The sequence below is a fragment of the Oenanthe melanoleuca genome, chromosome 9 (assembly GCF_029582105.1).
Source record: "Oenanthe melanoleuca isolate GR-GAL-2019-014 chromosome 9, OMel1.0, whole genome shotgun sequence".
NCBI classification, from domain to species: domain Eukaryota; kingdom Metazoa; phylum Chordata; class Aves; order Passeriformes; family Muscicapidae; genus Oenanthe; species Oenanthe melanoleuca.
Window position 1 is genome coordinate 1,980,257 of NC_079343.1, and position 14,412 is coordinate 1,994,668.

Consider the following 14,412-nt stretch of genomic DNA (forward strand, 5'->3'; position numbering starts at 1 on the left):
AAAAAAAGGTGCTTTAAAAAAACCTCACCAAAAAAACTCAGAGTCCCATGAGAGAAGAGTTAAAGTTAAGCATTCCTGAGTGAGCTGTGGCCCATCTCTGTCTAAAATACCCTGTCTCAGAAAAGAAAATAGAAAAGACAAAGAAAGGAAGAAAGTTAAAAAAACTTGCAAACTCATAAAGGAGAATAATGAAATCAGTCATGCATGGTATATTCCATCTGCCTCCAGGATTTCACTCTATGCTCTGAATTTGCTGTAACAGTGGATCCAGGGTCCCCAGCATCCTTGTTTCACTCCATGCAGGGCACATTTTCCTGAATCATTGCAAAACCCCAACCTGGATTTGATATCCCTTTTGCTTTGTAAACATTTCCATTTCCATTTAGCATGTTGAGCTACCTACCATCATGCTCCTGGATCCAAGCTGTCTTCCTGAAAACTGTTTTCCCTCATATTCATTGTTGGGATATCAACAGATACTCATTAACCTTTTGCATGCTATTTACTAATCATTCTGCCTTTACAATATCCTCTTATTAAAACAATCACTCTAGATCTCTTTTTCAGTTCCACTCCAAGAGGAGTTTTTTCTTCTGCCTCTTACCAGTATTTAGCCTTTGAAGGGAGGACTAGACATGAGAAAAGTCATTTGGGAGGGAGAGCACCACCAACTTTTGATAGCAGTCTTCAACCACGCTCCTGAGCAGAGTCCTGGAGTATGCCCAGCAAGTGTAAGTGTCTCTGTTTGAAGGACAGGTGTCTGCCAATAAAGGCAGGAGCTTCTCTTTGAAATGGAGAATGTAAACCCCTTCCTCCAAATTATTATCATTTTGAAATTAAGGAGCTCGCAGGCAAAGATATGGCAATTAGGAATAACAGTTCTTTACTAGGAAAATTAAAATAGAAATGCAGTATTACAAAGAACAATCCCAGCCCTGCCAGAGTCAGAATCCAAGCTGACACCCGTCAGTCAGTCAGGGTGTTGGCACAGTCCCATTCAATGGTGGCTGCATCCTCCTGCAGGGGCAGATGTGGTTCAGCTGGAGCAGTGCTCCTGGAGAAGGTGCAGTTTCCTCTGAAGCTCCAGGGATGATGAGGAAAGGTCTGGCTTTCCTCTGGAATCCAGTGGAAAAGGCTGCTCTGGTGTTCCAAATCTCAGTTTTTATCTGGGTAGGAAAGGCTTGGCTGCTCCCCTGGCTGGAGCATCTCCCAGTGGGATGATGGAATTTTATCAGTCATGCAGTGGGACTGAATGGGCCAGCAGCAGATGATATCTTCCTGGAGGGAGGATGGGTTGTGGGAAAGATAAAGATGATTGCCCAGCTGGTTTAAAGATGGCCCATTAGCAGATAATATGTGCCAGGAGATCAGGGTCACTGCCCCACCCAGCTCCAACAGATGGGGATGGAATACACATTTCTGGCCACATCAACCCAACACAGTAAGGCAGGTGAAATATTCCCTCCCCTAAGCAGCAAAAAAAGGAGGTGGTGTTTTCCCTCTCCCACTTTCAACCTCTCACTTGAATTCATCACTAAATTCCATATATTGTTTGCCCCAGACTCATCTTCTCTATCCTGGAGGGGAGTAGAAGGAAGAAAATGAGAAAGAGCAGCAGGTCATAATAACAGAAGGAAGCAAACTGCAGAGTCATCCTTCTTCATTTGTTTGTCAGGAAAAAAGTCAGACTTGGTCTGAGCAAACGAAGAAGTTATAAAATGTCATTCGTGGAGCAAAAGGGAGGTTATACTCTAACACCAGAGAAAATCAGGGCAAAAACATTCTCAGATTTTGCTCCTGTTACTGACACCTTATATTATTGCATATGAAGGAAAATTCACAATACGCACAAAAATATGAAATTCTTTGTGTTATTAAAGGGTAAATATTTTCTCTTAAGGCTACTTTATATTGGGCTTGCTTCTCTGTTAGACTTCAGCTTTTCTTTCTTACCTTCCTTGCAGTACAAATTATACAGAGGAAAAAATTTATAATTCCACTCAAGAGGAAGTTATGAGTGCATTTAACTCATGAGCTGAGGTGAAGGCTTAAGTTCTTCTTTTAAGCATGCTTTATTGTATAAAGAATATTTGATAAAATTACTGTGCTTTCACCAAAGAAAGACTATCCATGGGAAATTGGGATGTGGTGCCTGTTGGACTTTATGGCCTTTGTGCATGATGACTAATTGATCAATGAAAAAAACAGATTACACAGTTCTCCAGTTAAGGAATAAGTGATTTTTTCCCTGTCTGGGACCTAATGAGAGAAGAATCCCCAAGAGTCACCCACTAAGGAAAAAACAAGCAGCACATATAGTATGATGATGTGAATTCAATACCCACCCAATTCATTTTAAAATACATCTGTGCACATCCTTTGAAGATATCCTCTGGAAGAAATTCCTTTGTAATCTGTCCTGTTCCACTGGGGTTGGCAAACATCTGTGTGTGCAGCAGGGGAGAAGATGGGGGAATGTATTTTCTCAGGTTTTCTCCAGTGAGGTTTAACCTTCCTTAGAGTCTTTCAGTTCCTTTCCTAATGGCTTTTCTTCCTTTTAAGCTGTCCTACCATGTGCAAGATCCACATTTGACTAAGACATTTAATTCAAGCAATTTATACCAAGGGTTATTCTAATGCCAGACAGCTGGAGCAAGCCCACTTCCATGTTAAGGCAGATGCATGTGCCCAAACCCCTTTGATCCTGCTTCTCATCTTCCTCCAGATGCACTAATCAACAGCAAAGTGAAAACTAAATAATATTGGTTTATCTTTTGCTCTTTCAGCAATAAACCCTCTCATTTGCTACCAAAGGCAAAGATAAGGCTTGTAAAGAGGTTACAAACCCCAGCATCTGTTGCATTGATTTATTCCCACGTGGAAGAAAATAATCTATTTGAAGTACCTTATTAGACAGTTGCATCATGTGGCATTTTCCTTCTTCTAGAAGAAGATAGGGGATGATGAACACAGAGAAAAAGAAGATTTGCACTACAGTGAGCAGTGGGAAAAGCATTGGGCAAGGCAAAGAACAGGGGAAAGGAAGGTGAGCTGAGGAAACAGGAGTGGAAAATTATAAACTCTGATTTCCAGGACTAGGCTTGCTGAACTTTTTCACACAGAATTTCACAAAAACATCAATAAAGACAGGAATACTTAAAAGCTACTTAAATAGAGCAGGTGTACAGACCCTATGGGAGCTTCACAGCAATATGGTTTGAGTGTACTATATATAAAAAACCCATCTAGAGAGTTTGGCCTGTTTGAGTGACTGTCCAGTGGAGAAGAGAGAGGTTGTTTTTAATGATAAAAACAACCTCTGGGGCTGAGGAAACAGACTGGCTTTGTCCACAGTGGTATGTTCTGTGCCTATTCACAGACTAGCCTTTCCTAAAGATGATAAACTCCAAGTAAAAGTAGAGGGGAAGTAAAGAGGGAGAAAACAGCTTGGGCAAGGTCATGAAGAGGTCAATGGAGAGAAAATTAATTGGGTGGTTAAAAAAAAAAATAAAAAGTGTGGCAATTTCAGTGTGTTCCACCTTGATCCCCCCATCACTGGCAGTGATGGCACAGCAGCATGTCCAGAATAGATGGCAGTGATGTGGTGTCATCATCTAGATCTGGTGTCACAGGCTTCAAGGTTTCTCTGATGTAACTCAAATGATTGTGCAGAAATTGAAATTTCAGGGAAGAGCTTCTTGGACTGTGCATGTGCTGGCAAATGGAAAAAAAAAAAAAAAAAAGAAAAAAAAAAGCAATACTTATAATTGTGTGTATCTGTGCGTTTTAATCTAATGGACAGAAAGTTAAAGAGAATTTAGAGTGATAACCAAAAGCAGTGTAGAAGCATGAAATGTACAAGGAAGCTTTCAGTCAAGGCAGATTTATTTTTTTTAAGAACCCTTATTGAAAGTTAAAGTTGTGCTAAGGTAGTCCAGACAATAAATGAGAGAAAAATTAAGTAAGACTCCACAAATCCCAAGTACAAAGCTTGTTTATGGAAATTCACAGAATATGCACTTGTGGATATCTTCATCCCTTGGTTGCTGATTTGAACCTGAGCAAGACAGAATAATGAAAATAATTTTATCTCTAGCACCCCACTAAAAATGCAGAATGCCAACATTCTTCAGTTTGTCTCTTGTTTGCAGGTCTCCCTGTTTCCATCTCCTGTTTCTCTCCTCTGCTTGCAGACATATACAGAAAATAAAATTAATTAGAGAATTTGTAGTAATCCTTAGCTGCAAAGTTATCTTGACTTTTTGAGAGTTAAAGGCAGGCTTACTCCTCCACAAACATCTAAATAATGTTCACTCTCTAGTCCCCTGTCTCTTCATTAAATTTTACTTTGTCAGTTCTTTTTAAAATTAGTCTTAGCAGCTTGCAAATGTATTTTTCAACCATGGTGTAAATGCAACTGGCTTTTAGTAGGAGTGGTATCTGCTGGAAGGCTACAGAGGCAAGCCTAGAGTCAAAACCAGGGTAGAATCCTAAGTAACTGGCTGCTCTGTTAGTGCACAATCAGATTTCCTAGCTCCAAAGAATTTGTCAGTACGCCATGCTCACTATATAATGTTTCAAATCCATCCCCAAATGCTTCACTCACACTACTCAGCATTCCAAGTGCCATTCCTCCCACCCATCTGTCTGGCACATGAGTTGCCAGGCACCTTTCTTGGCTGGTCTCTGTGAGGTTGCTGCACAGAGAGGTGAAGGAGGCTCTTGCTGAAGTCCTGCACAGCCCAGGGCAGTGAAACCCCCAGAGCTCCCCTTGGAGCCCAGCAGCCACACCAGGGCTGGCTCCTGGAGCCAGTGCTGCTCTCTCCCTGGCAGATCTGCAGATCTTCAGGCTGCATGAAATTCTCTCACCACAAGGCAATGTGTGTCCTTTTCTAACTTTGAAACATGCATTTATGTAACCTTTTTATTACTGTATATTGGATGTGCTGTATGCTTATACTTTTCAGCTTCCTTTTTTTAAATTTTGTAGTAATCTGAAATTAAATTAAGAATAAAGTAGCATTATTCATCCACCAATACCAATTGCTTTTTTTTAACAGCCATTGTTCAAGTAATGAGTGGCCCAGTCACTCCTGGTTGTAGGTTCAGGGGCTCAGCAATTGGTTCAAGGGGGTCAGAAATAGCACACTGAGCCAATCCTTAAATCATCCATTGCTTTATTGCCAGCTTCATGGGGATTATACCATGAAACAGGACAAAACTGATCTGTGCTGATGGCTAAGTTCTGCCACTGAGCACTAAAGAGAAGGTTGACAGATCAGGTTTAAAGATGCTGTGTGATGAACCTGGAAATAACAGGCATTGTCTGGCAGAGGGAGGTTCTACATTTTTGACTTTGTATTGATTTTGATTGCCAGTGCAAGTACTATTTAAGCAAGAAGCTACTCCCCTAGGGCACTCAACACAGTTATTGTAGGCTCCTTATCCTGTTGGAATGAAGAGAATGGGATTGCTCTGGGTTGAACAGCTGCTTGAAGTCAATCTCTGTGCCCACTGTTAAGGGAAACAACGTTAGTGAGGGGAAGCAGAAGGCAGCACATCAAAATCATATCCTCAAAGCATTTTCTGCAGATGTCTTGAGAGTTCATGGGCTATTATGAAGCACAGAAGACATCTGGTCACATTTTTATAATCTCATCAGTGTATATAGAAAAGTCTTCTCCTGTTTACCTTGTCAAGAGCCATGGAAAGGCTTATATATATTTCCTTATATGCTTATTTATCTTACTGCTGTGGGAACATACTGATTCTTAACTATCCAAATCAGCTTAATGTGTTGTTAAGTCACCAAGTTCTTTCACTGTAACATCTGACTCTCTCCTGCTTATTTATAGCTCTTCATTGAATCACTTTGTGGAGCAGGAGGCTTGGGGATATTTTTATACTGTGTTGTGGGGCATGTTGTGTTTCATCTGCAAGGGCTGTGAAATCACCCTTTCCTGCTCCAGAGTGCTATTGTGCTTTTGTTCAGTGTTAATGACACCTCAGTGTGGTTTGTGGGAACACTTCTCCCCTGGGAGGAGAATGCTAAACTGGGTGGTTCTGCAGGCACCACTGCAGCTTCCAAAATCCAAAATGGTGAATTTTTCCTGGTGCCCTGCTCCCCCAGGTTGACATGGGCTGCCCAGCCAGGTTTACTGGGTGCTGTGGAATCCCAGTTAGACCAAAAACATACTGCAGAGCCTAATTTTGATGAACCAACATAGCAGGCTTTATTTACTGTGATTTGTCATCCCGACCTAGTTTGATGTGGACATTTCTTTCCTAAGAATTAATTAAAGCAGAAAAACAGAAAAATACTCTGGCTTTGTTTTGCCTGGAGGACAGCATATTGTACAGTGTTGCAACATTTGACAGTATTTCTTAAACCAAGACTTTTTGTTTAAATTGCCAGCATACTGGGCAATTTATTTCATTTACATATTCATATTTCTGAAGACCACATAAGCCATGCTGCTATCCATGAGGAGTGTTTTTGCTGTCTGCCTCTCATTACCTGTTTTGACAGAGGTCTGGATGGAATGTCTTCATTTATCTGCATAACTAGTCAAGTCTATTTTCTTTCTTCAGTCTTTCCTTCCACTTCCAGACCAACCTGTATGTGATGTCCAGTCTGTCCTCTTCCACCTCTGCCAGGGATACAAGCAGTTCCTTTGGAGAATATCATGGTGTTGATGTCAGTGCCAACTATTTGCTGTAGTCTGAGGGGATTTGTCTGAGCAAGGGCCAATTTTCTGCTACTGAAATTCTGCATAAACAAAAGTAGTTACTTAATAGATGTACCATGAGATTAAAATGTCAGACTTGCCTCATGCTATTCCAGTTGTTGGGTCTTACCCATAAAATAAAATAAAATAAATAATAAAATAAAATAAAATAAAATAAAATAAAATAAAATAAAATAAAATAAAATAAAATAAAATAAAATAAAATAAAATAAAATAATAAAATAAAGTAAAGTAAAATAAAAAATAAAATAAAGTAATAAAACGATAAAATAAAATAAAATAAAATAAAATAAAATAAAATAAAATAAAATAAAATAAAATAAAATAAAATAAAATAAAATAAAATAAGCTATGCCTTCTACAAAAAATTGTTCTCCTTTCCCACCCTGAATTTGGAAGAGACAGGAGTTCTAATGTGTTTTATAAACCTTAAAGAAGGTTCACCCCTGTTGTTGAACTGGGACTGAGTCTCACAAGTATAAGCAGCTCAGCATCTTGAAAATTCAAAACTGTGCATCTCACTTTTTAGCCTTAATACACCTGGCATGCCTTGAGTATTGCAAGAATGATGGGTTCTTCTGGAGAAAATGAGGCTTTTGAGGAAATGAGGAGAAATGGGACCTCATTGCTGAAACTACCTGCAAGAGGTTGTTTCAGGGTGGGGTTTGTAGCAGGACAAGAGGAAATGGCCTCAGGTTGCTCCAAGGGAGGTTTAGATTGGATACTGGGAAATGTTTCTTCACTGAGAGGGTGCTCAGGCATTGGAACAGATTGCCAGGGGAGTGGCTGAGTAACCAACCCTGGAGGGGTTTAAAGGATGTGGAGCTGTGGTACTTGGGGTACTTGGGGGTGGGCTGGATGATCTTAGAGCCTTTCCCAACCCCAGTGAGTCTATGACTCTGTAGGAAGATCCAAAGTCAAGCTGAGTTTAGAGCACAATTCTTGCCATCGTCTCACACAAAGACTAAGTTAAAACAGCCAAGTGACGCAGCTTTTCTCTCTCAAGGAAGGCATCTGGTGTTTTAATGAGAGCTGTGCCACCCCAGCAATGTCTCATCTCCTCCCCAGTGCTCTGGCTCCGTTGCCAGCCCTGCAGCACAGACATGTAATTGTGCTGGGGATGATGCTGGAGGAGGTGGTGTGTTCTGAGAAAGGGAAGTTCCCAACCAGCCTGTGGTGAGGAGGATGCTTTGCTCCTTTTCTCCACAGGTGACAGCAGCCCCATCTGCAAAGCATTTTGTTATTAAATGAAAAGTGATGACCTGCTTTGTCACAGTGGGGGTTGTTGGGGTTTTTCCCCTGCTTGTCTCCATGTGGGCCTGTGTGTCCGTGGCAAGGGGACAGCGGGCTGGTTTTGTGGCTGATGGGGTGCCCTGTGGGATGGATCAGTGTGTGTTCTGGCAGCAGCTGAAGCAGGGCTGTTAACATCAGGTGTGTGCTGTGCATGTATTTCACCTCCAGGGTTTTCCTGTCAGTACTTGTGTTTAGCTGGAGGGATGCCATCTGCAGCTCCCAAAATGAGAGGCAGCTCCTCCCTGGAGTGGTGCCAGAGAGCCTGACCCACCTGGGCAAGCACAGCCCTGCTCCTCCCGAGCCCAGGCAGGAGGGACCTGGCTCTGGTGACTTCTGGGGATCGTGCTGCTTTCCAGGTTTCAGCTGCTGTGGTTTTCCAAGGCTAGCACGCCCTCACAACTCACACAAGTTACATATTTGTCAGTGTGAAAGGCAATAAATTTCTCCTTCTAACTCACCTGCAGCAAGAATAGTAAAGCTTTGACATAAGGTGTGAAATCATAGTGGAGTGCTTTTATTGACGCTCACCCTCCAGCTAAATTACATTTTTCCAGGACTTCAAATGGAGCAATTTTAATCTTGTTCTGATTTGATAGTGCAGTCTGTTTTCAGTTCCTTGAAATGGGTTTTTCCAGCCCTGTTCTTTGTTTTTCCAACCCTGCTCTCAGATTGAACTTAGCACTAGTAGGGAGCTTGTCCTGAAAAAGCAGAAGAGAGCAGGAAATCCAGTGCTTCACTGCAAATAGCAACCCACTCATGTTTTAAGAAATCAAATAATTGTATCCTTGTGAGGGGTGACCTACAGGTGAATTTGCTTAGTTCAGGTTCCTTGTGGGCAAGGAACCACAGGGGAGAGATCCATTATAAGCAGAGGACATTTACTCAAGAGCTACTTAAATGACTCTCTGGACATACCATTTTTCTATTAAAAGATTCAAGCTTTTCTCAAAAACAAAGGGAAAAATCCAAGTAGCCTTTAAATGCCAGCTTTTTTGTTGCTATGGTTGCTAAAGCATTCTTTGTGTGATTCCCCCCTATACATCATATACTTTTTCAAAAAATATATAAAAAGCCTTTAAAAAATAGTTCAACATTACCTTTTTATGTCAACATGGGCAGTGTATTTTTAATGCTAGTATGTTCTAAAGGTTACATCTTGTGTCAAGCCCGTTTTAAAAAATCAGTTGCAGAAATGCCCACTCTCTCATCTTCTGTGTTCCAATGTCAGCTGTCCATCCTGGCCCACACTCACTGAAGGACAGGAAGGTGCTGGATACTCTTGATTCCTTAATGGACTGCTTCCCATGGATTCCTGACTAATTTCCTGCACAGCACAAGAGTTCCCCACCCCACTGCTATCCAAAAAGTTTCACAGACATCAGGCTGAGGATAGAGCTGTGCTTTGCTCCCCCTGTGCTGCTCAGCCATCCGATGTGTTTTTCTGGTTGAAGTGTTTCTAAGAGCCATTGAGGGGCTCTGTGGCCATGTTATGTCAAAGAGCTTTACAGAGCAATCTGTTTAACCCACACACAGGTGCTGATTTTGTGGCCACAGTGGTTCTCCCTTCAGCAAGGGGGACAGGGAAGTTAAACCCAAGCTGTTTGGGAGAGCTCTTCACCTCCACCAATCCCCTCTTCTCATCATCTCATGGATGTTCCTTTTGTGAGGAGAGGTCTTGCAGCATGTTTGGGGAACAAGGTGGGAGGTGGAGTCTCCAGGCACTGGGTGCTGGAGGCAAGGGCTGGTCTGTGTGTGCACTGGCTCTGTGCCTGGCCCTGTGTCTGCTGTGCTTGGTGTGTGAGTGGTGCACCTGCATTTCAGCAGGACCCAGTGGTGGTCTCTGTCCAGCCCTGTGTGTTGTGCAGTTGCCATACACTTCAGAGAAAGTATAGTCTTCTCACATGGAATTCCCCATGTCAGCCACTGAAGTGCAGGAAAGAGGGATGCAGATCAGGGCAGAGTGTCCTGTGGGGAGCTGGGTGGTTAAACACAAGGGTGGCAGCATTCAGTGCCCACAACTGGGGAGCTGTGCTGATTTCTGTGTGTGCATGTGTGTGTAGGAAGAATGGGATGACATATCTAAGTCATCACTCCCAGGAAAATGTGGCTGCAGGATGACTTTTCATTTCATTGGAGATGTAGGCAGGGAGGCAGCATATGTGCAAGGTACTTTTTTTTCCCCCCTCCTCTTTTTTCTGGCACACAAACAGGGAAAGTCAGTTTTAGAATGCCTGGGTGCTGTAATTCCTGCTATCTGATTTGACTGCTTCTTTACTGCTGGTGAGGAAACACTTTCCTTTCCTGCTCCATAAAATACCATCTAATGCATACATTTAAAGAAGTGCCTAGGTGTTCTCTGCAGTCTCATTTGATGTGCCCTGTCAGTTTGCTGGTCTTCCTTTCTGTCTCTGGTGTAGTCCAACACTAACTGCCTGGTTCATGGGTAGCTTAAGCAGTAAAGTTTTGTGAGATCCTTATTTTGACTATTTTGTTTGCTTCTGTGTCTAACTTCTGTAAAATCACTTTGGGTCCAACCCTGGAATAAGGAAGACTTTTATTATGACTACAAAATTTGCAAAGTTAAAGTTGCAGCTCTGGAGGGAGCCAAAGGAGATTGCTTGTATCCTAAAGGAGAGTGAACACCTGGTCTCTTGCTGCCTTGCTGGTGCTGGGGGACCCAAGGACAGTGGCAGTGCAGGTGCTGTGTGGGAGCTGCTGAGATGTTTGGGACATTCATCCCACCAGAAAAGGCCCTGAGCAATGAGCTGCTTTGACCAGAGTGCTGAGAAGGTGATGTGTGATCTGTTCTGTGGGATCCCTTCTGATCTGGAGGGGATCCTGCTGGGTGAGGGAAGCTGGGCCCATATTGAAGAGCAGAGGTCAGAGTCCATTTGTAAGACTGATCTGCTCCCCAAGGGTCCAGCTGAGCAGGGAGGGACATCTGTGGCAATGAGCATAATTCTGGTTGTTTGGTGAGAGCTACAGATGTTGTACCTGCTGGTGACTTCACTGTAATGCCACTATCTCCAAATGCTGGCAAACTCTACCAGGCTGCTGGCCTGTGGAAATTGCTGTTTTGTTACCTTTCCTTCAGTGGTTGTAATTGCTGGTTCCATCCTACACTTTTATAAATATTTTAGTGTAGCTAAGGCAGTGGTTCCACCTCCTAGAGATGGCAAGGGCTGTCCCAGCCATCGTTAGGTGCTGCTAAATGACAAGCTGCAATTCCATTAGGAGATTGCACCTTCCTGGGGTGCAGGGATGTGTGAAGCTAGGAGAGCAAAGTTCATCATTTCAGTAATTCTGTTAGTGAACTTCTGCCTGCAAAGGTGCCTTCTGCTGTTATCATTAGGTCATTAACCTCAGCAGTGCTTCTTGGTATGCAGTCTGCCTGAGCAAAATATGTCAGAGCATCTCTAAACTCAGCAGAACTCCACAACCTGCTGGCATTTAGTGAGGAGGCATTGTATTTTGAAGAGCAGGTAGAAAGTGTGTAAAAGTGATTGTGGATTCAGGACTACTGGGTCTCTTGTGGTGAGCATAATCCTTTTAATACTCACTCTACTGCAGCTCTGAGATTCATTCATTTAATCTGAAACATCTTGAGGGAAATGAATGCAGTCAAGTTCAGATCAATTACCACACCAAAAAAAAAAAAAAGAAAGAAAAAGCTTGCATTTCTCTGGGCAATCTGTGTGTGCTGTAATGTCAAGCTGTGCATGAGAATGTTGCCACAAAGGAAGGTAGTATGCTCTAATTAGCAGCCACAAAAATGAAATATCAAGGTGTTATTTCGGTGACTAAGAGCCAGACATGCACAGATTGTGACACAGGAATGTTACAGAGATATGCCACACTCTGAGGTGCATTTCCCCAGGAGAATACTGTGTGCTATTAGACACTCAGCACATGTGTTTGTACTTCTTTTTTTCTGAGGTTCTTATAAATCAAGCTTGAAATGGCTTTAAATGCAGTGCTATTTCTGTAGGAGTATATCACAAGTGCAGTTGGATGGGAACTTTCCAAGCATGGGAGGTTCTTCCCCCCCCAGAAGAGAGAGTCTGCTGGAAAATGTCACTTGTGTCAAAACCAAAATGTTTGAGGAAACCTGGCTGTTTGACAGCCTATTGCTGCCACATTTGTGAGTTTCTGCAGAGGGCTGTGTGGTTTCTTGTTGATGCTGAGGGACCCTGATCCATGTGTGGCCTGAGAGCTTTGGGGTCCTCAGGGTTCCTTGTGTGTTCTCAGCTATGGGGTGCAGAAAGGAGAAGCTTTGGGACCCCTGGCTTGCTGTAATCTCCTTGGCAGAGAGCCTCAGAAAGTTCAGGGATTTGTCCTTCTCTGTGTAGGATCCCACTGATGACATCAAGGACTTGTGGAGTCCCTCAGAGTAAGAGAACAGAAAATCCTCCAGAGCTGGGAGCAATCAACTGCTCTGTTTCATTCAAGAAAAAACAAAACAAACAAAATAAACACCCAAAAAAAACAACCAAAAAAACCCACCCAAACAAACAACAACAACTTGATTTCTTCTCTACTTTTTGATTCTTTCACAATGTCCTTAATTCTGCATATTTCTAAATTTCTTCTTCTTGTTCTCATTCAGAACAAAGCTCTCACAAAATGCCAGAATTTCCCATAGGAGAGAAATCCTGAGTTTTTTCAGTCTATGTACAATGTCTTTGGATTTGCTCCCTGTGGGGATGGTGCTTGCAAAGGAGATTATAAGGTTTCAGCAGGCCACTAACTGGTCTTTGCTTTTTAAGAACCATTTCTGGACCCATTGTTGAGATAAATTGAAAACATGGGTGTTCCTTCTTTTGCTTTGACTTCATTATTCCAGCATAGGAATGCCTCATATTTTGATTATTCTTTAAAATTAAACTATTTCTAGAATTAAAGTTCACACAGGAAAAAAATTAAAACATAGAACACACAATAAATCCTTTCATTGGGGCCTGTCTAGCTGATTTCTCACTGCCTGTGAGGTCTAGCACTTAATGATTTTAGATGTTGTTCTGGGCAGAGCTGACAGCAGCCCTTTAGCTGAGGCTAAAGGCACAGGGCAGTATTTCTTCTGCAGTGAAACTGAGCAGTTGTCACTTCTGTCTCTGCCAGATATTTGCTCTGTTCTGCCTGGTCTGCATGGACCTGGAGTGTATTATTTTCACTGGATTCTCACAGTATTCTTGTCACAGGAATGGCTGCTGAGCAGAGCTGACATTTGGGGAGGAGGAGCAAAGAGAAAACTGCCCAGTCCACTTTATTTCTTATTGCCTCATTAAGTTTTAAAATTTGAAAATAAAACAGATTTTGTGACATTTAATCATCAAGGCCCACAATATCAGCTTTCCAAACTGCATACAGTTTGTGCACTGGAATTTGAGGTGTCTGAAATAACCCATGAGAGCAATTAATCCCCTTTGAACTCTTATCTGATAAATTGTTTCAAGGGCAACTAATCCATGTAATCCAGCCTCTAGCTGAAGTTCACAGAGCTAAAATGTAAAGGGTTTTGAGTTGAAGACTGTGGAAGCATCTTTCAGATGAAGGAAATAGTTCAGCCAAACCCCTGTTTAGAGCCACAACAAAGCATGGGGCAATATGAGTGTTGCATCCCATCAGCAGTGCTGGCTGTCGCTGGGAGCTTCTCTCTGCTGGGCAAATTCTTGAAATGAGCAAGAAGAAAAAACTCCCTGGTTGCTGTAGGGTACAGTAAACAGCATAACTAGGGATAGGTTTGGTTGGTTTATCTATTGCCTGAGGCAGGAGGAGATGGAACTGAGGAATGTCAGCTTTCAGATCAGCTGGGGCCACCTCGCACATCAGAGCCAGCAAACGCTTTCTCCACCTTGGAGAGGTTTGGAGCTGTGAAAACTGCTGTAGGATCCATGCTCAGCAAAGCAGGAACACTGAAATAGATGTCAATAAGCTCCACTAAAAGATTTAGAGCATCAGTGTCAGATGTACCCAGCTGAGTGGAACAGGCTTCAAAATCTGAACCCCTTGGAAGACAGGTAGTGAGCACTGTTCATTGCTGACAGGCTTGCAAATCCTTCTGCCCTGGAAAAAATGAGAAGGCTGCCAGCATGTTAGCTTCCTGTGAGACTTCTGTTGCTGGCATCCACTTCTCTAGAGGCTAAACTTTCATGTAAATGGAAGAACTAACTTTTCAGCCCATGCAAAGGAAACCCTTCTGAGCATGAATGTTGGCAACTGCTTAACAGAGTACAAATGGTTTCTAAATCTGCCTCAGTTCAGCAGTGAAATAAATAGTGAGATTTCAGTAGCTGCTTCTGCAGGTTTTTATTTCAAAGTACTCTACAGAGGTAACCATAGCATGGGCTATTCCAGTTCCTTTTTCTCCTTG